The 21,351-nt window shown below is 43.8% G+C and overlaps 1 protein-coding gene across 7 annotated transcripts in view; it reads left to right on the top strand.

Annotated features, from left to right (window-relative positions):
* GPM6A (glycoprotein M6A) overlaps positions 1 to 21,351 on the top strand; it is a 246,881-nt gene that overhangs the window by 115,376 nt on the left and 110,154 nt on the right. The window lies entirely within an intron of this gene.

Here is a 21,351-nt window from a genome sequence, read left to right on the forward strand (position 1 = left end):
AAATAACCTTACTGGCTGCAGCTTAGGTGGCAATATGATGCTTACTTCTATTTTTCCCATGGGAGAAATGGAATCACTTCAAAATGAATGGTAAATTCTCATAAATAGGTTAAGAATAGCTTTACTTCTTTCTCTCAACTCTCTTTCTTGGAAAACACAAGCAGAAATGATGACTCAATCACGATAATTCACTGGAAGAGTGTGTGTGCGATCTGACCACCAGCGATTGAACGGCTGCCCTTTGCAAGGTGCTGATCTAGTGCCTTCATGGAATCAAACTGTGGAAGTCTGGCTTTGGGTCCCATGGTGCAGATAATCCTGTAAGAGCAGGTCTCATTTCCAAAATTTGTCCTCTCATCATGTGTGGTTTGTGGGTTAAACAGCCTCTCTTTTCCCTGTGCGTAATTGTGCATCTAACAAAGTGGCAAATGCATAGGAGAGGTCCCAGTGCTTGTCATCTGGGCCAGAGGACAGACATGGACACACATGACTCTGTAATAAGTGCCAGAGACAATGACCGAGTGCTGTATGCGACAGAGAGGAGGGATCACTCATTCTCACCTCCCCCAGGCTCCTCCCGCCCCACCTCATTTGCTAGCAAACCCCTCCTAGTGCCCAGGCTTCCGTAACTCCTCTTTCACACACCCATCCTGAGCAAGCTCTAGAAAATTCTGTCAGTGTGACCTTCTGAATATTTCCAGACTTTGACCATGTCTGACTAATGCCACAGGGACTCTGTCGGTTTCATCCGTCCATCTCTCTCCCCTGGGTGACCTCAGTCATCCTGGAAAAGGTGCCCCAGCTTCTGCTCTTGCTCCCTGTAGTCTGTCCTCAGCATGGCAGGTGGGTGGATTGGTTCCCTCTGGCCGCTTAACAAATTACCACAAATTTGGGAGCTTAAGACAATACAAATTCATTATCTCACAGCCATGTGGGTCAGAGGTCTGAAATGAGTTTCACTAGGCTAAAAGCAAGGTGTCAGCTGGGGGGTACCTTCTGGAGGCTTTAGAGGGGAATCTGTTCCTTTGTTTTTTCCAATTTCTAGAGGTTACCTGCATCCCTTGGCTCGTGGTCCCTTCCTTCATCATCACAAAGGAGTGTAATCTCTCTCTCTCTCTCCGTGTCTTTCTCTCTCTCTCATCTCTGTCCCTGTTGTCACATCTGCTCTGCCTCCAGCCTTCCTGCTTTCCCCTTACAGAGCCCTTGTGATTACATTGAACCCACCCACATATTCCGGGATAATGTCTCCACCTAAGGTCCTTCATGTAATCACGTCTGCCGAAGCCCTCTTGTTCTGGGAAGCAGCATTTTCACGGGTCCTGGGGATCAGGATGTGGGCCTCACGGGGCAGGTCTTCTTCTTCTTTCTACACCTGGGGACCCTATTAAAAGTAAATACTGTATCATTTCTCAGCTTAAAATCCTCCAATATCTCTCAGCTCATTCTTAGTAAAAGTCAGAACTCTTAAGTGACCCACAAAGCCCAGCGCACCACACCCCGCTGACGTCACATGTGCCCTCCCGTTCACTCACTGCGCCTAAGCTGGCTGGTGTCCTGGCTGTCCCTGGGCGTCTTCAAACATCCTCACCTTAAAAACCTTGCACTCCTGTTTCAGTCCAGAGTCCTCCCAAATATGGACACGGTTCGATCTGCACACCTTCAGGGCTTCACCTAAACTCATGGTCTCAGTGTCACCTTCCCTGGGCATCCTATCTAATAATTCAACACATTCCCCTGGAAATTTCATATTTTTCCCAATTTTTTTTTGTATTCATCTCCTTAGAATGTACTACTATGTGTCCTACAATAGGGTCTATTTAATACTGTTTTTTTTTTTTCATTTGTCTCTTAACCTCTACACCAAGAGCATAGGGATGTTGTCTTTTTTGTTTGCTTTTGGCTCCCCATGGCCTAAGAGAATTCCTGCCAGGTGGCAGACCTTAAAGAGTACTTGCTGAATGAAAGAATGAGCAAAAAAAGGAATGAATGCCTGGGGAGCAGAAAAGAGTGGAACTGAGCTAGAAGAAGAAGTGGGCTTGATATAGATCAGGAAGTGTGTTCCTGGTTGAGAGAGGACTATGAGCAAAGGCACAGGGGCTGGAGCACTCAGGGAATATCCAGCTAGGATTGGAGCGTGGTGTGGGGGAGGTGGTTACCTCTTCACCAAAGATTCATGCGCCCGCTTTAACCAAGTGACCTTCTTGCTTCTTTATTCTTCCCTCTCTTTGGGGGAGATTTTGATGTGAAAGACTTATGAGAATGTCAATAAAATGAAGAAGGGATGTGATCTGTTTTATTATGCTCATGATGGTCATAATAATTCTAATATTTATTATCATTATTATTTTTATGATTAAGGCTCTGGCAGCTCTTGTCAGTGTCAACTTAAGTTGTTTTTCCTTTCTTTTTTTGAAAAACCCTTGTTATGGGAAAAGTGGGCAGGTGAGAGAACGCGATAGTTTAATCCATTCCATTCAGGATTAGGAGTGTAATGGAGACACTGTGGACACACTGCAGCGACGTGAGTTCACAACACACATGTGATACAAAAGGAGTGAGGAAGGGGAACCCATCTGTGAAGCTCAGAGAGGCAGCCCACGCTGGGAGCCCGCCAGCAGGCTGCATCCTTGAGGAGGAGGACTGAGAATTCAGCGCCATTTCTCACTGATTAAAGATTTTGTAACCACCCGAGCAAGCCAACAAGCCAAGAATAAAGCAAACTAAAAAAAGCAGTGGGACAGCTCTAAGGGACGGTGGGGCCTTTTGTCCTTTTGCTGAAGCAGGCACTTCCCCTCCCCCACGCTGGGCTGGGAGCCAGGAGGGAGGCGTGGGGACGTTCCAGAGGAGACGTTGCTTTGCTTTGTGAAAGCCATGCCATCGTTTTCAGATTAAAGGCCTGACAAATAAATATTTGAGTGAACACTAGCACCTCTCTCTCGGGTGGGCAGTCAGAACCCACTTGGGCAGGGCTGAGTGCCCGCTCGCCTCTCAAGTCGCAGTGTTGGCATCCCCTGTACCTCAGTGGTACCCACCTGGAGCCCGGGACGCCGGCTTTTCCCAGCACGCTAGCTCGGAGCCTGCGCACCGCAGCATTTCTCTGGAAGGACTTGGGAAATTTCTAACCCACTTTCTTCACTTACTGTTCAAGAAACAGTGGCCTAAATCTTGCTGGCCCAAGTTAAGATTGACTTTCTCTCTGTCCTCTCCTCGCTCAGTCCTGGCAACTGTGTGTTGGTTTTATGTACTGGGTATTGCCGCCTTGAGGTGTCCCTCAGAGTAATTTTGAGGCTGGTGGTTCGAGAGAGATGTTCAGATGGTCACAATGACTCACAGTTTCTGCAGTGACTCACTGTGCTATCAGAGCACGCTGCTTAAATTCCCTGTCCCTTAATTTCCTTATTTGTTAAATGGGAAAATGATACACCTTAATTTTTCTATTGGGAACAATGTGAAGCTGAATTAGACCCGACTAAAAATATTTATCTGTTTGCATGTTCCTACCTTGCCTTATTCCGAAAAAGGTACCTGTGGGCTAGGAAGATATAAACATGAGGGATTGAAGACTGCTTTATGAGCTGGATTAGGGATGTGGTAAAGAGACTTAAAAATAAGGCAACACAAACAGACCAGCATTATACAGAGTCTCTGCACATCCTCAGAAAGCACAACGGAGCCAAAACACCAGGAGAGCAAAGATAAGCCGCTGACTGTGAGGACAGGGAAAAGAGCAGTAGGCTGTCCAGGACCTTAATCAAGCACGCGTCTGATTTGGTTTGACTTCCAAGATGGACTGTTACCCTACGCTTGCACGCCCTCTGGCCTTGTTTACCTCAGTGCCAGAGGTACCGTTTGCTTAGTCTTCCCCACGATGCTGAGAACCTCAGTGCAGCCCCATGCGTTGGTAGAGAGTCCCGAGTCCTCTGCAGCATTGCCTCTCCCTTGGTCTTATCCCAGATGAGCGGATCTACTCCCGCATCCTCGGTTCTGCCTCTGACGGCTTCTTTTTGATACCAGTCTAGCGGCACTAAATAACAATACGAGGTATTGGACCATATATGTGACCTATCCTAATGATTAGGTTTTGAGATTGGAATCTGTTTCTCTCTCTCTCTCCTTTTTTTAATGGAGGTACTGGGGACTGGACCCAGGACCTCACACATGCTGAGCATGTGCTCTACCGCTAGGCTGTACCCACCCCCCCGCCCCGTATCTGTTTCTTGGTCAACTTCTTTTTTCTTTTTTAATCTTTAGCAGTTCCTAGCAGAATGCCTTGTACTGGGTATTTTCTTAATGCTGATGGAAAGGATTTAACTTGTTGTCAATTTTAATGCAGGCCGATGGTCCGTGAGTCTTCCTATGCGGAGACAGAGTTCTGCTGTGGTGGGGAGCAGTGGCGGGGGGGTCCTCCCTGGACCTGCTGGCACACGTCTTCTCTCACTTTCGCTAATTTTCCCTGCTGACTCTTACCCCTCTGCCCTTCCCACCGGCTCGGATTCTTACTCGGCTTGTCTTGTTTCCTGAACTTCCTCCCCCGGAGTCTTCACCCATTCTAACAGCTTTAACCAGAATTTCTCACTGATGGTATTTTTGCCTTTTGTCCAAAGCCTAATCAGAGAAGACGTGCACCATTGCCTGCCCAGCTCCTCCTGTCTGCTGGGAACAGAATCTTTTCACGTTTGGGGGAAATGATCCTCCCAATAAATTCCACCCCCCCCCCATTCAGAATGACTCTTCTGTTGTTGCTTTGAGATACGAACACTGAGGATGGGTGTTGTTAACCATGCTCCCTGCTTGGGGGGAAAAGTCTAGAACAGAGATAGGATGTCGCATGGCAGGAAGAGTAGAGGCCGGAACCTCTTTCTCTTCTCTTTGGGTGCGGGCAGGCATTCCTGTGACCAGATGCTCCTCTGCCGTGATCAGTCCACTTTGTAGACGTCCACATGAAACTCCCCTTTGGTCTAAGCTTGCTGGAGTTCGGCCTCTATCTCCTGCACCAAAAGAGCCTTGAATGACATAACAGATAAATATAATATTTATACTTAATAAATCAAAAAGTTTGTATGGTTTGGGGGCATGGGAAAACAGAGATCAGCACATAAAATCATCTAGCTTCTGTCACCTATGTTAAAATTTTCTAGAAGAATAAAATCATACCCAAATTGATGTTTCCTTCCTATTTTTCCAGCTATTATTTGTTCCTTCTTACAGATCCTAAGTAGATGTCAGTTCTTGGATGGCTGATACATTTAATTTCTGTGTTGTGGGTTCCCTGCACAATTTCTGATACATATGAACTTTGCTAATTAATTTTGAGTTGAAATAATATATGTATTAATATTACTAATTATAAATAATATAATAACATATTGTCCTGGAACAAAACCCTTGGAATAGCCAGGGTATTTTTTAGATGTTCACTGCATTATATACTACACTATCTTGTTTTACATTCCTTGTATTTATAAAGAAAAAATGTAACTTCCCCTTTTAAGGTCAATTAATTTATAACAGGGAAAATTACTATCTTATTCAGTGATTTATTAATTTATTAATCAGAATTTATTAACTTATTTGCTTGAGGTTAAGGTTTAAATCTGAATTACTTGTGAGAGGTCCAGATTGAAAAATACTTTTAGAATCAGTCAGCCCGAGAATAATGGTTTTTCGTTTGTTTGTTTGCTGGTTATTGAGTGAATTGCTGGATTCTTTAAGAGATTAGAGAGCCAGAATTTTAAGGAACAAATGAGAAAAGGAGACAGGGACTTGGAGGTCGGGAAAGGTCACGGCAGTGGAGCATCAGTGAGGTACGTCCAATGCTGAGAAGTCACCTAGAACCAAGACGGTAAACGGGCCCATAAACGCAGAAGCCGGAATTCTATTCGTGACTTCCGAGAGCGATTGTAGGAAATGGAGTGTTTGGAAATCGAATTGCAGGGGGCCTTCCTGGGGGCTGGAGAGGAGTGGGAGAAGCCTGTCAGCTAATCTGATGAAGGCCTGGGTTGGCTTTACACAGCGAAGGGAGACGGCGCGTTCCCGACAGAGAGCCTGTCGGTGGAATGTTTTCAATTTCACGTTGAGGAAGTTGTATTTGATTCACGGGGGCATCGGTCTGTTCAAAGTGAATTATGCTCTACAGTCAATCATAAAGATATTTAGACTCTGGGAATGTAAGTCTAGTCCTTTAAGCTTTTGTTTAAAACAACGTGCCAAAGGAGGTGGTGGTGGTACAGTAAACGCCGCAGCTCACAGCACCCTCAGTTTTGACTAACAGTTTTTTCTGTTCTTTCTTGGTGTCTTCTGGCTTAACTATGTAATCTCTCAGAGTCAAATATCATTTTGTTTCTATCAAGTGGGTTTAATTTATCCAGAGTGCAGCTCTACAGGGATTCACAGTAATTTAATAAGGGGCATTTCTCTCAACCACTCTGTTTTGATAAAACTCCAGCTTTAATTACTAGTTGACAATAAAAGGGCAAGTAGAAATATCTGCTATATTATTTCCAATTAAAAGGAAGTTTTGTCTACGTTTTAAAAAAAAAAAAAGATAAATAAATGAGAGAAGTGAATCAAACGTGATCAGCAATTTGGATTTCCTTTCCGGTTCAAGGGATGAGTAAAAATTGCCAAATTAAATATGAAGTTATTCAGCACCCCCCCTTTTTTTTTAATGGGACTATTCACCCCGTTAATCAAGGATCTATATCGGACTACAGGCGAAAATAAGTCAGGAAATATAATGGAGCAATAAATCAGAGCAATGGAGACCACATAAGAAGCTGAACAAATGCAAGAGGGAAAATAAATCTGCACAGAATGGTGGCCTGCATGGATCACAGACGTAATAAGGGCCCTCTGTTCCATGTGCACATTTATGTCTGTAAAATGGATGGAAAGGTACGGCCTCTGCAGACAGACTGCCTGCTCTGAATCAACCCTGTGCCTCAGTTTTGATATCTCTGCAATGGGGGTAATACCAGTACCTACCTCATGGAGTAGCTGTGAAGATTAACTGGGAAGATGTTCTTACAACAGCGCCTGGCACATCGAAAGGGCTTCTCCGAGCGTCAGGGCTTACTATTTCTGTCGTGACCGTCGTTAGCGCCCTTGTTCTGTTTGTAAACAGTAGACCCGCCCTGCGAAGAAGAACCGTTCTCTTGAAACAACATGGTGAGATTGTCACGTGCGTAATTTTTTCTGCTTCGGGAACTCTTGAAGTTTTAAAATGAGGTCACGTCAAAATTGTGCCTTCTGCCGAGCCTCGGACAGTTTACGGTGTGAAGTGTCGGACGCTCTCAGCTGCATCATTGCTGTTCATGAGCACTCCCACCTGCCTGGTGACAGTTTCGGGACAGTTCCACTCTGTGGTCAGTTGGTTTAGGCAGATCTGTGGCAAGTGCTGAGCTGACCCAGGAACTGCTAAACCAGATCAGTCCACCAGCCTATCCAAGGGAACCTACTGACCCCAGAGAAAATCAATGCTCACTGTTTTCGGGAGAAAAAAATCCTATTTATAGATACCCAGGATAATGTTATTTTTGCAGGGCGGATTCCCTGTGACTCAAGATAGTAACAGTTCATTTAAAACCCAACTCTTCATGACCTGAAGCCTGTCTCTCATCTTTTCTAAGCAGTTTAGGGGAGAGTAAATTACTTGAACTGGTGTCACATTTGAGGCCGGAGGGAGGAGTCTAATATTTACGGAGGGCCAGCTGTGCCTGCAGCAAGATCGGTGTGGAATGCATTTGATCCTCCACAACCCCCGATGAACATAGGCTTGCTTTTTCTTCGTTTACAAATGAGAAACAGGACCATAAGGAGGCGTCGGAGAATCAGAGCTGCCAGCGCTGCCGTTGGAAACTGATTGCTCAACCGAGCCCTGTCCCGGGCACCGTGCTGGCCTCCCTGCACCCAGAGAGGGGCCCAAAGGCTTCCGCATGGGGAAAAATCATCCTGCCATTCATTCCCTAGGCCTGTCAAATAAATAGCTAGTTGGTTTACATCCGTCAGCACCTCCTTCCCAAAAGTAGTTCAGTGTTATGATGAATAACGCAGGCTTAGGAACCAGCCTGGCTGGTCTCGAATCCCAGCTCTGCCCTTTACAAACATTTCCCTGGAGCAAGTTCTTTCTCTCTGTTTCCACATCCATAAAATGGGGATAACCAGACTGTGCCTCAGGGTTATTTTGATTATTGAGTAAAACTATGGACAAAGCTGCCAAGAACTGTGACTGGCGTATAGTAAGCCCTAAAGGTTGTGCATTGATCTTCTGAATTGGATCACGTGGACAAGTCGCTGCTGTCAGTTTGCAATTTCTAGGATGCGCTGGTGCTAACATTTTTCAAACAGCAGGACTGACTTCTCCCCATTTAATTATAACGAAGGTTATAATTAGATTTATTTTTGACAGTGGTTATAATTGCATCATTTTTGTACAACATTTTATATGTTCGAAAGAACTTTTTCATCTCCTTTCACCTGGAGCCTTAGTTCCCTCATCTCTCAATGGCTTTAATGAATGATGCCTGTCTCGTGAAGATGTCGGAAGGATAAGATGAGATGATGTACGGAATACACGGAGCACGGTCTCTGGTGCTGGGTGCAGTCGCCTTGGGGAGACAGCGGGGTGAGTACTGTTACGTTCATTTTGTACTTGAGGAAATGGAGCCTGAACGTCCTTGCCTCAAATCGGTACGAGGAGTAGTGGGACGTCGGAGCGCACAGCAGGGCGCCTGACGGAATGCCTGTTAGCGAGGAAGTAAGTCACCATCAGGGCTCATTTTTCCCCTGAAGGCTCCCCGTAGTGACATGTTTGGACATGGAGGTTATAACATGAGTTCATTAATAAGAATCTCAGTAAGCTCTATTTTTTGAGACACGAGAAACTTGTTCTTGTTGACTTACAAAAGGTGTTTTAGATTTCACTGCACAAATTGGATGTTTTCGCGTTCCCTCCTCTCTAGACCATCCAGAGACGGCTGCTTGTTACCACTTGCTTCCATGACCCAGTTTTGTGTACTGTTTTGGTTTTACATGTGTTAGTACTTACCTCCTTTTAGTAAATGTAATCAGAAGTCAACGTAGTGTTGAAATTACTGCATTAACAACTCCGAAATGTGGATGGCCGCCTGACCGCTGTACTTGAAAAGCTGTGTTTTATTATGGGAAGTGTGATAGCCTTGGAGTCATGGAGGCTTGCGTGTGCTTCGATCCTGATCCTACTGCAGGACGTGCACACACACACACACACACACGGTGGATTTGTGCATTAGATAATATTTTAGTGTCTTTTTAAGCCTCAGGATACAGATTGACAGTGAATGGTTTTAGAGGTTGAATGCACAGGCCACTTTTTTTTTTTGCTTTAAAACTACAGCTTTGATTTCAACCTGACCTGAAACTGTTCCACTTAAAGATGTTATGTTGTACCACACCCAAACAACTACGAAACAGAAAGACAGAAAGACAAAGACAGAAAACATAACATTTAAGACCACTGCTGATTGCTCAAGCTTCTCATTCATTGTTTTCCTTCCTGGCTAATAATTGACAAAATTCTACTGATGACCATTTCATACCAGAGGTTTTTAGACACACATTTATTATTATGACTGTGGATGATACTCAAGAACCTCGTGTATGAGCAGCACAAGCTAAAGGACCCTCTCAAACACTCTGCAGCATCCGACTGGATTGTAGGGACGTAGAAGCCCCCTTTCCTCCCTAATGATGCTTCATTCCAGAAACATTGAGCTGCCTGGGGAGGGGAGGCAGAGAAAAGATCAGTGTCATTGGTTCTCGTTCTCAGCGACTCTGTGGTCTGGTTGGAGCCATGACATGTGCCAACATGATCAAACGTTAAGGCTGAAAAGCTATGAGCCAGCAGCAAAGAGGCCCAGGGCAAAGGCTTAAGGGCTGTGGGCGTTTAGGGAAAGGGGAGGCTGCTGCCATCTGGGAGGCTCACGAAGGACGAGGCATTGGGAAGGTGGGCAGAGTCCAGACGCGCAGAAGTAGGCAAGGAGATGCCGGCCGCGGAAGCAATTGTGCGCTCACGCGCAGAGCTCAGAAAGCTCAGGGCGTTAACGGGGAACAGCCTCACGGTGCCACTGGGCCAAGTGAGGGTTTGTGAGGGGCTGTGGAAGACCCTCTGGGTGCAGCCATCTTTTGAATATCTTTGTTCATTTAGCCTCTCACCTCCCTCTTCTAGACTGTAAATACCATGAGAACAGGGACCTGGCGGATGTTTGCGTTGAACGTGCCCCAGAAGTTAGGTTTGTATCTGGAGGAAGAAAAACACTGAATGTATAGCTGATGAATGAATGAATGAAAAGACCCTCCCTGGACCAGACTGCCTTGAAAATCTTGTATGTTAGGATAACATCTTTTTAAAATTTAAAATTTACGATGCAACGTATATTGGCGATCCTGTGTGGTCTACGCAGGATGTACAATCAGAGGTGCCTGGGAAAATACTTCAGAAATTTATGATGACACCCTACATATTTAGCTACAAGTGTTAAGACTGTTAACAAGTGAAACAAGGGTGAACTTTTAAGTGTATTTTATACCACTTATTTTGGGGACTTGATGAGTAAAAACTTTTTTGCTTTTTTTACTAAGCCATTTAATATAACGAAAACTAACATTTTGGGAGATCCTATATTCAAATCACAGCTGTGGAACTTCTGCAAATTACTTACTTCTCTAAGTCTCAGTCCTATGACCTCGACAATGGAAACCACTTATTCTCAAATAGTCACTAAGATGAAAACGTGCCTAGCTTACAGTGGGCGCCACACAACTGTTTGTTGAAGGTTATGGAATAAGAAGAGTTCAACCTGGTCCCTGGGAACCTCCTCGCTTCAAAGTAGGTCTGTCCTCTCTCGCCTCCTGAACAGTGAGAGAGAAAAAAGTGCAACTTGTGGTTTCTGCTCTCAGCGACGGGCCGAGGAAAGACTCATTGAAACAGTATCCATATTGAAATGTTACAGATGAAGAAGATGTGTGATCCTTGGCAAATACGAGTTGTGCTGGACAAAGGAGACTGACATTCGGGCAGTGCGATGGAGGGAGGAAGTAAATGGGTTTCCCCCTAATACTTGCAGTATCAGACCCTGAACAACCTTGCACTCCATCTAGGGCGACTGCAGTGGGGTGCTGTGGGTGACGCGAGCTTCCGAAGAAAACCATACAGCACAGCTGCAAACTGATGGGTTGTGGCAGTGCTGCACAACCAGACTGGAACCAAGGGGCGTCCTCCAGGGTTCACTTAACCGAATACAGTGCACGTGGAGCAAAGGGACTTCTAGGATGCAAATGCCTTGTGTTGTTTGAAAAGGCTTGAGTGGAGCCATGGTCTGTCATCCTCATAGACCCTACATCATTGCCATTAAACCTTTCCTGGGAGAATGTCTTCTGGCTGTTTGTGGTGCTTGAAGGACTTGGGGAATTTGTCCTGTCCTAATTAATGGAGAATAGATCACAAAGACCTCTTACTCAAGACTGCTAACCCCCAGATATCTACAAGATACCCAACTCACAAAAAAAGAGACAGTGCCTAGAATCACACACCCTTCTTAGACATAGGAAAGCAAGGGCCTTTCATCTTGACCGCCCTCTGGGAGAAGCCACTTACTCCCTGCTGGGTGCATTGGTGAGGGCGTTTTAAAGAGAAGTTGTCAATCTGTGAGTAGTTTCCTTTTGTGACATAAGAAGCGTGCTTAGGTTACCCGAGGTGATCTCTGGAAATGTAAGCGTAGGCTCTGGTATTTTTTTTTTTTTCAGCTGTGAAAGGTCTTGCAATCTAATGTAAAACCAAAAAGACCAGAATGCTTGTTATAAAGCTAAGACTTGAATCTGATTTTTCCTCATCATTTCTTTATGCACCATGTAGCGTAATCAGCTTTTTCAAAGGATTTTTCCTATCATCTGTGTCTGCAGGAACATTCAAAGCAAGATTTAAAATCAGTATTTCAAAACTCAGAACTTGTGACAAGCTTTGCAAACGTTAGATTTGACTCCCTGTCTAGCTTGTTCTGTCTCTGTCCTTGTCCCTCTGTTCTGATTTGTTTTTTGTTTTTTGTTTTTTGGGGTTTTTTGCAAGCTTGTCTTTTGCAATATCCAGCGTGGTATGTAAGGCTAGGCTTAACTGAGATTTCTAAATTGTTGGCCTTTGATAGGATTCCATTGTATCTCGCATCTTCATCCACTCAGGCTTTGGCGGGCACTTAGGTTCGTTACTATGTTGCCTGCTATGAATAATGCTGTGAGGAATGTAGGGGTGCATGTATCTTTTTGAGTCAGTGTTTTCATCTTCTTCGGGGAGGCACCCGGAAATAGAATTGCTCAGATCGTATGGTAGCTCTAGTCATAATTGTTTGAGGAACCCTCATACTGTTTTCTGTAGTGGCTGCACCAATTTACATTCCCACCAACAGTGTACGAGGGTTCCCTTTTCTCCGCATCCTCCTCAACACTTATTATTTCTTGCCTTTTTGATGATGGGTGTGAGGTGGTATCTCACAGTGGGTTTGATCTGCATCTCCCTGATGGTTAGTGATGCTGAGCATCTTGTCATGTGCCTGTTGGCCTCTGCATGTCTTCCTTAGAAAAATGTCTCTTTAGCGCCTCTGCCCATTTTTTAATTGAATTGTTTGTTTTCTGTTGAGTTGTATAAGGTTTTTAAAATACATTTTGGTTATTAACCTCTTATCTGATATGTTACTTCAAGTATCTTCTCGAAGGGTTTAGGTTTAGTAAGCAACGTATCTTCTTGTTTACTTAGGAATCAAGTCATATATACCAGAAATATTTCTTAGATGGCATGTGAAAGGGAAATCATATTTAACATTTAGTATCTTATTTTTAAACAACTTATTGATAAAATATATATTTAAAGTCAGCGACTGAAAATAGAGTGTGGCAAACATAATATAATGTAATGGAAAGAATATTAGGTTTGGCATCTCATCTTGAAGGTCTTAAAAGCAAAATCTAGGAAACAGAGCATTGCCAATTCTTAAGGTTCATGTCAGCATATTTTAAAATTCATAAATTTATCTACAATAATGGCAACCATTTTTCTTTTCTTTTTTTTAAATTGTTTTCTCCCTTTTCTACTTTTTGGTTTTTCCTTTCAGTTTTTTTTTCTTTTTTAAACATATACATATTTTTCTGTCTTTTTAAAAAAATTTTTGGGGGTGGAGTAATTAGGTTCATTTACGTAAATGGAAGGACTGGGAGTTGAACCCCGGACCTCGTGCATGCTCAGCACATGCTCTGCTCCTCAGCTATGCCCTCCCTGCTCCACAACCATTTTTCTTTCCTAACTAAGTTTTGGATTTCTTGGCTGTTCAAGATATTTTTAGTTGAAATGAGATCAAGACTTTAAAAAACAGCTCCAAACACAACAATCAGCCCCAGCAGCTCAGTTGCCCTCAAACAGCAGGGGAAGGAGACAAGGAATTCATGTTTCATGGGGACAGAGCTTCCCTCCGGGGAGGTGAGAAGGGTCTGGATGAGAACGGTGGTGATGGTTGTACAGCAGTGTGAATGTACCTCATGCCACAGAGCTGTGCACTGAAACATGGTTAAAGTGGTACTGTTATGTCATATCTATTTTACCACAATTAAAAAAAAATTAGTCTGCACTCAGTGAGAGTGATTGCCATGAGGAAGCTGTTTCTCCTTGTAAGACTTTCTCCTCTTAACCTGGATTTGAGGTGGTTCTTTGTATATTTGAAAAATCAGTGTAAGTTGCTATTGTCTTCTTTTAACAATGAATGTGTGAAAAAGTCTATTTTAGACACACACAAAAAAATGATCAATTTGTGGCCCTGCTGCGAGGTTTCCAGGAGAGAAAGAAGTCACACTTACCTTTCCATTCATCTGGCCCACTGAGTTCCCCTTTGCTCCTTCCCTCGGGATACCCAGCGAAGAGGAGGCTGTGGCCTGAGGCTGACTTGGGAGGTGCCTCGGACACTCCTGATGGGTAACGCAGGTGGGAAAGCAGCCCCCCCATCCAGAGCGTTAGACGAGGAATTGCTGGCGTGGATTCTAAGATGCACTCGGCTGTCTGCTGGCCCCGTCCCTGGGTCTCCCAAGTCTCAGTTTCTTCCTAGCATTAAACAGGGCAAAAACAGCCCTCCCCTTATTTGTTTGACAAGTGGGTTAATGCAAGTGAACGTGCCTGCCAGGTTGTAAAGGGCTCACAAACTTAAAGTGGGGTGAATCTCTCGCCTGACGTTGCTATTAATGATGGGGTTGAGCCTATAGGTGAGGAGCGATGCCCCACTCTTTCGACTCGACGCCAGGTTATGTCTGCCTAGGGAGAAGTAAGGGGAGTCAGGGGTGCTGCAGTGACTCAGTGATTCCCCTGTGGGTTCCCCCGTCCAGTCTGTGCCTTAAGGAAGCAGCCCTCAGGAACCCTTGAATACAATTGCAACACATTCAGTGGAGATAACTTTTTGATGTATTTGAATGACATTCACCTTTAGGTTAAGTCCATTTGAATAGAGGAAAATAAATAGCAAATGACTGTAGGAGTGAGAAGGTTAAACAGACTTTTATGAGACATCATGAAGAAGATAGTAGAATATTGTAAAGAATTCTCTTTATTCTCAACAGTTGCTTTCGTGATGGTTTTGAGGGTGGCAGGTAACGTGTGCTGACCCACTTTAAAAAGTGTATGTGAAACAGATGCTGTGATGCAAGAAACCAACACTGCGGGTGACTGGGATGCAAATTACTTTTCTTTAAAGGTAAAGAATTACAGCTATGCGCGCGCGCGTGTGTTGTGTGCGCGCGTGTGTGCGTGTGTGTGTTTCTCTGGTGCTTGCTTGTATAGAGATGGAGACAGAGACAGGGATGCTTCCTCCCTTTTATACTCGAGGCAAGGTTGATGCCCCTTGAAAGAGACACTGTTTATTTTCTTACTCTACCTTTTGTGAAGTCCTGAGACCCCTGGATGGGGCCCTGTCACTCAGCAGGCTGAAGTACAAATGCTAATTGATCGCCAGACTGCAGCGTTGTGATTTGCATTCCAAATCCGACTGCAGAATCCCATTGTAAATTGCTTCTCCTCTTGTCCCTTCCCTAGAATGTGTTCCTTCTCATTCCCCAATACTGACCCTTGCAACAGTTCTCTTTCAAGAGATTCCCGTTTCCAGTTGGCAGTTTCAGTGGGCAAAAATTATAACAAGACATTACAAAGATTCTTTTTACAAAAACGCCAGTGTTCTTCTCCCTTTCAGAGTCTTGTGGCACTGAAGGGAAATGAGTGCTTCAAACATGCCTTTCAGGCTTAAAGGTTTATACTCATTCTTTTGAAAATCAGACCTCTCCATCTTTTTAAATCTGAGAGGTGTGAGCTTACACGTCCTCTCTCAGTGATAACCTTCTAGGGATAAAGCCTGAGGGGGTATAATTGCAGCCTTTCTTGGCACTTTTAAATCACATTAACTGGAGACTTGGGGAGGAGAGAAAAGGAAGACGCGTGTTTGCAAGGTGTCTGACTGGGTGCGGAGCAGCACTGCAGCATAAAGAGCCTACGGGAATCTGGGCTTTCCCACTCTGGTGTCAGAGGGGGGGGATTTTGGGTTGGTGGTCTGCTTCCTGTTAGGAAGACACCCCTCCATCTGTTCCCAGCTCAGCCTGCTTCCAATTTAAAGCCCAAATTTCCATACAAACCTCAGTTTCTTTCCCCCATTTGAAATGCAAAGCAAGCCTTGTGAATCCTAGAGCCTCTGCTACTGGGATTCAGACCAAATTTCCCCCCAAAATTCTCAGGCTCTTTGCTTGAATACCTGCTTACAGTGGTGCACAATGGGCAGCGTTGAGGAGAAAAATTGATAATCTTCACGGAAGAGTAATTTGAATGAAATTGCACTTGACAGCCTGTCTCCAAGCAAACGAGAGGCGCGAGGGAGCCTTAGCTAAGCTCCGAGGACTTACCCAAGCCACTGCTGGGGGAGCTTCCCAGGGAAAAAAAAGCGCTCGCTTTTCCTACATCCAATTGAGCTTTTGATTAATTCCGGGTCCCAGATTCTGCTGAAGAAGGGTCGCCATGGAAGAGAATATGGAAGAGGGACAGACACAAAAAGGTACTGTGCTGGAGAGGGTTTATTTGTCACTAAGTAAGTATTTCGCGGTTTCCTTGTTTGCTTTAGACACTTGCCAGGAAGGCTAATGAATGTTTCTCTCTTGGAAGGCATTTTTTGTTCCCTTTAGTCCAGTTTCCCACTTGCAGTAACGCCTGGCATGAATGTTGTCACTATTGCAAATCTTTCGGATTTAAGTACCCAGATGCATCGTGGAGTGTTAGTGATAAGAGCGTTGTGGTACTGGGGCGAGCCGTTCTTCAGACCTGTCTTTGTTAACCTTCATTTATTTCATGTTTTCACGCTTGTCGACCTGGGTCAAGGGATTCCTGGTGTGCACCACAATCACAGTGTTGGGAGCTGGTTGTAGTTAAAAATCTGGTGATGTAACCGTTACCAATACCTCTGAATGGACATCTGATAGAACAAAGACCGAGAGCGTATGTATTCTGCTTTCGTGGGGCACCTTTAAAAAAAAATCCTTTTTTTAATTCGTGTGGATGCAGTTTAGTGTTAACAGAGATGGAGCAAAGGTTTGTCAGTTTTCAGAGTGTACAGCGACGATAAGGGTTTCATTTCTAAAGAGCTGATTTTCATCAACTTCTGAGGAATAAATGTCAAGGATATTTTCTGATGCATTTTCTAAGCCCGTCAGGTAGACCTGACTGTATGTGCAATTGTCATTTTTTCCCCATAGGTTGCAAATGGCCAGATATTGGCAATTTTAAATGAGTCAGACACTCTGGGATTTGTGTGTCAAGTGGCAGCTTTGGAGGGAACGGTCCCTTTCACCCCGAGTTGGCAGCGTTTTCTCTCCCGTCTGTTCAGGGCTTATGTAACGTTACAGAAAACGCTCTTGTGTTCTTCAGAGGGAAACAGTAACTTAAAGGTAGTGTTTAAGAGCAATATGGGAAAGGCTCAGCTATCCAGTTTGATTTTGAATGTATGTAAGTGCACTATTTTGGAAAACTGTATTTTACATGATAAAATAGGTAGGTTGGAAATACAGGATAGTTTTTCCATTATTTTGAGCCATTCAGCTTCACTGGGTCTTTTATCTTAACACACACGCACCCCCACACACACTCACGTATATATCATTGGAGACCACTGACATTCAGTATATACAGGTTTTATATAAGCAATAAAGGAAGGTGATAGAAGGCATAAACCGGTGCCCAGATTTTACTCATTAGCACACTTGTTAATGATACTCTGTAACAGAAACACAATAATCTACACAGATAAAGTGCGATCTATTTTTAAACTAAAAAAACCCATCAGCTCCCTGTATTATATGAACAAATAGCTGAAGTGTTCATCAGGGATATGAAGTGGCAAATTGCCGGGGTAACTTCCATCCTTAAAAGGCATCTCAATTGACTATGTTACTTTAGAAGTAAAATATCTTATTTTAATATTGTTTATAGCACATAAGAAGATTGCTTCTTGGCCAGGCAGCCTGTTTAAGGAAATATAAGCCGATCATTTTAAACAGAGAAATGATATTCGGTACCCTAAATAAAACCGTGCAATAGATCATGGGTGACGGTAACAGGTGGATTATGTCTGAGCATGCCTTGGCAGGTGCAGGAACTGAGAAAAATGATGTAATTATTTGTGATTTTTTTTCCCTTCCGGTCACACTGAAAATCTTTCCTTCCTTGGGGTGGGGGTAGTAGCATTGCTGTGATGGAAGAGCCTGTCTCCAGGGGGTTCTTTTTGTCATAGATGTCTATGCTTCGATCAGGGATTTCAGTGGAAAATAATCTTTTAAAAATTAGAAATGGTGTAACAATCTACAAGCATCTAAAGATACGTAAGTAAAATATCTGTGATTAAGCCTTTTCTTTTCCTTATTGGAAAAAGAGAGATTTGATTTTCTTCATTCCTGGTCTTGTCTTCCTTTCAACTATGCCTATGACAGCTTTTCTATATAAGTTTGTTGTTAGAAAGTTATATGTGAAGGCAAATGGCCTCCCTACTTGCGCGGGGGCAGCAATGTACAAGGTGATGGGGTCTAAGTTGGAGGAGTCCTTGACAAGCAGATAAAATCCTTAGAGATTTTCCAAGCGTTTAGGTGGACAGACTTAAATGATCCATCCACTTAGAGGAAAGCAACACTTTGCATTAACCCTTATCCTGTTTTTCTGGAATTGCATAAGGTTTTGTGAAATAATAATTCAGATATCACAGAATTCTCTCCCATTTGAAACTTCCTTTCCTGTCCCTTCTTACAATTTAAATCTATTCTTCCCTGTTGCAATTTAAAGGACTTAAATTCACATCAGTATTCACTCATGTCACCTTCCACATGCAACTAGAATGTAAAATGGAAGCCAGTGGCTTCATAAGCATTTGAAAAAAAATACTAGAGTTGATACTTAAGGGCTTAAGAAGGTCTTCTGTAAGAAATACATTTTTCTTCAAAATGAGATCTTCCTTCCCCACTTATCTGTAAAAGTTAATTGAAAGAAGTCCTATAACATTTATACCAACTTAACTGTATGTGTTCAGCTGGAGAGAGAGAATTAAAATAGGGGTGGCTTCACCAGCCATTCTGCTCAGTGAGCCCTTACCTTGGTGTGAAACGGAAATGAGGGTCATTTATCTGTTGCTCCATCCATGTCTACCACCCTCCCAAAAGGCCAGTCTCTCATTGTGCTGAGTGAGAATCCAGTGTTTTAAGGAAATACTGTTGTTTCTTTTAAAAATATGCCCTCTAAATGAAAGCCAGTTACTTTAACTTGTGTTCAACCAAAGCCACAGTGTTCTTGTACTGGAGGAAAAAGAAAAAGAAAGAAAAGAGGCTGTTTTGAGCTTGGCTGTAAGGTACAGCCGTAATCAACCCAGCATCACTGTCGTCGCGAGTGAGACACAGGGTCACCAAACCCAGCAAGGGCTTCGGTTACTGTAGAGAGTTGAGCAAAGTGCATGAAGAGATTTTTTACAAAGATCTAAGAGATACACACTTATGACTTGTAGATTTGCACCTATGTCTGGAACATTTTGCCCAGTCCTGTGGGAAGAGATGTAGGAGATTTGAAGATGTCTGATCCTTAGTGAACTGGTGACTGTGTTCGCATGGCCAGCCAAATGGGTAACCACGACTTTGTAGATGACCTCAGTGAGCACGTTACTGGATTAGGAGAGGTCACAGAGGAGGTCACTGACGAATCAATGATTAGAAGAAGTTATAAAATTATACAGGAAAACAGCAATGAACTGGAAGAGCTAACAAGTTGGAATCCTCATAAATTGGCTGAACTTTTCCTAACAGCCAAAGACCTGATTGATTTAATTTCTGAACAGGAAACAAAGCCTCAAAATTATATGTTATGTACCGGCAATGTTTGATCAGCTAAAAAGATAACAGCCGCGGTGTTACTCATCATGTTTTTTTAGCATAACTAACCAGCAGCCTATAAATCTACACTGTCAACTTCTCAAGCTGAACCGAGTCCACCGCTGACTGTCTCTGAGAATTGGTCCTTGGCGACCCTCAAGGGCTGGGTCACTAGAGGATGCAGAAGCTCAAATTTGGTGTGAATGTTCTGGCGTCATCATCTCAGCATCGATCACATGGCCAGTGTTTAACGGTCCTCGTTCATGCTTAGCCCAACATACGTGTTATGTCAGCATCTTCTTAATGTGTTAAAACCAGCGCAAATATCTCAAGGAAAGGACAGTGCACAGATTGATTCTTTTTCCCATTGAATTGTACTAGCTCATAATTAATAACACGATCTAATTATATTTGACATGTCTGCTCATAATTATGTACTTCACATTCTACTTTTATACACCCATATCACTATAAAGGATACACACATATCACAAAAGCATGTGTATCATATTTATAGGCTGACAAAGTCTTTTCAAACATTTTGTTGACTAGGGTTCTCTTTGCCTTGCAAGATGACTTTGGATCCCAACCCTCCGTCAGGCAGGTGTCATCTCTGAAGAGACACTGCTGTAGCACCTGAGAAGAGAGGAGCCTGGCTCTGCTACGGGCGCTACTGCTCACCCGAGTTAGCCTGTGATTTCAGTGCCAGACTGTGGCCAAAGGGCTTTACATAAATTAACTCACTGACTCCTCACGATGACCTCCGGTGGTACTGATGTTGAGAAAACTACAAATCAAATAAGTTAATTAACTTGACCGAAGTCTCACAGTAGCAAGTAGTCGAGCCAGGGTTCGATACAGTCAGACGGAGGCCAGGGCCCGACCCGCCACCCGCTGCGCTGCCCTGGGTGTCATTGTGGCCTGCCTGCTGCACCTGCTTCAACCCCACACGTCTACTGCGCTAGGCAGCTGTGCTCGGTAACTCGTGGCTGTGTTCTTCATCGCCAACTCTGGGTCTTTCTGGCCAGATGTGAACAGCTTCCCCAAGGGCAGCCAATCCCTAGCGAGCCAGCAATCTATGATCTGTAAGCCTTGACTCCAAAAAGAGTTGCTGGACCAATGGGACTCTGTCTTGAGGTTGGGCAGAGATGCTTCCTGGTGCGTTGTCCTCATCCCTGCATTTATCTCTGTAGTGACCTGCCCATCCCCCAGCTAATCTGGGTGAATCTCTGTTCTTTGCCATGAAAATGCCTCTAAAGGAAACAAATGTCAAGATCCTTTTAGGAGTCTGAAATGAAAGGACTTAATGTTAACAACTTTTCCCCAAGTTTAACCTGGGAAGTGGCAACTGAACCAAATGTATACTTCATGTATGCTTAAGCGTCAGCTTGACACCGCTCCTTCACACGTCCTAGGTGATTCTGAATTTCTCCCTCACCAATCTTATTTTTATCACTTGAGTAATTAGTTCCCCCTATAGTGTACCAAGTAAGCATTGGTAGTAAAATATTTGGAGAGCCATTGTAAGAGAAACGGAAGAGCCAGAATGAGTCAAAGTGTCTCCTTTGTGAATGGAACTGGAATCTTTAGTAGTACGCCATTGAAACCCATGGACCAGGGGCTAGGCAAGTAACGTCTACAACCTTTGAATGGTCATAGCAATGGAAGAACTAATTAGCCTCCTTTTGCTTTTTGGGTGTCAGCTACTTATAGACCCATGAGAAGGGACTTCTTCTTGTTTCTCTAGCTCCAAGTGGACAAACATTGTCAGATGCCATCTCAGACATCCTGGACAACAAAGCTACAAGAAGCTCAGAGATTCAGATTTTATAAAACCCCTGGGAAGATTCCGTCCTGGGATTTGACAGCCATGCTTTTACTTGTGTTTGCTGCACTTTAAGAAATTAACTT

The sequence above is a fragment of the Vicugna pacos genome, chromosome 26, assembly GCF_048564905.1.
Source record: "Vicugna pacos chromosome 26, VicPac4, whole genome shotgun sequence".
Classification (NCBI taxonomy): domain Eukaryota; kingdom Metazoa; phylum Chordata; class Mammalia; order Artiodactyla; family Camelidae; genus Vicugna; species Vicugna pacos.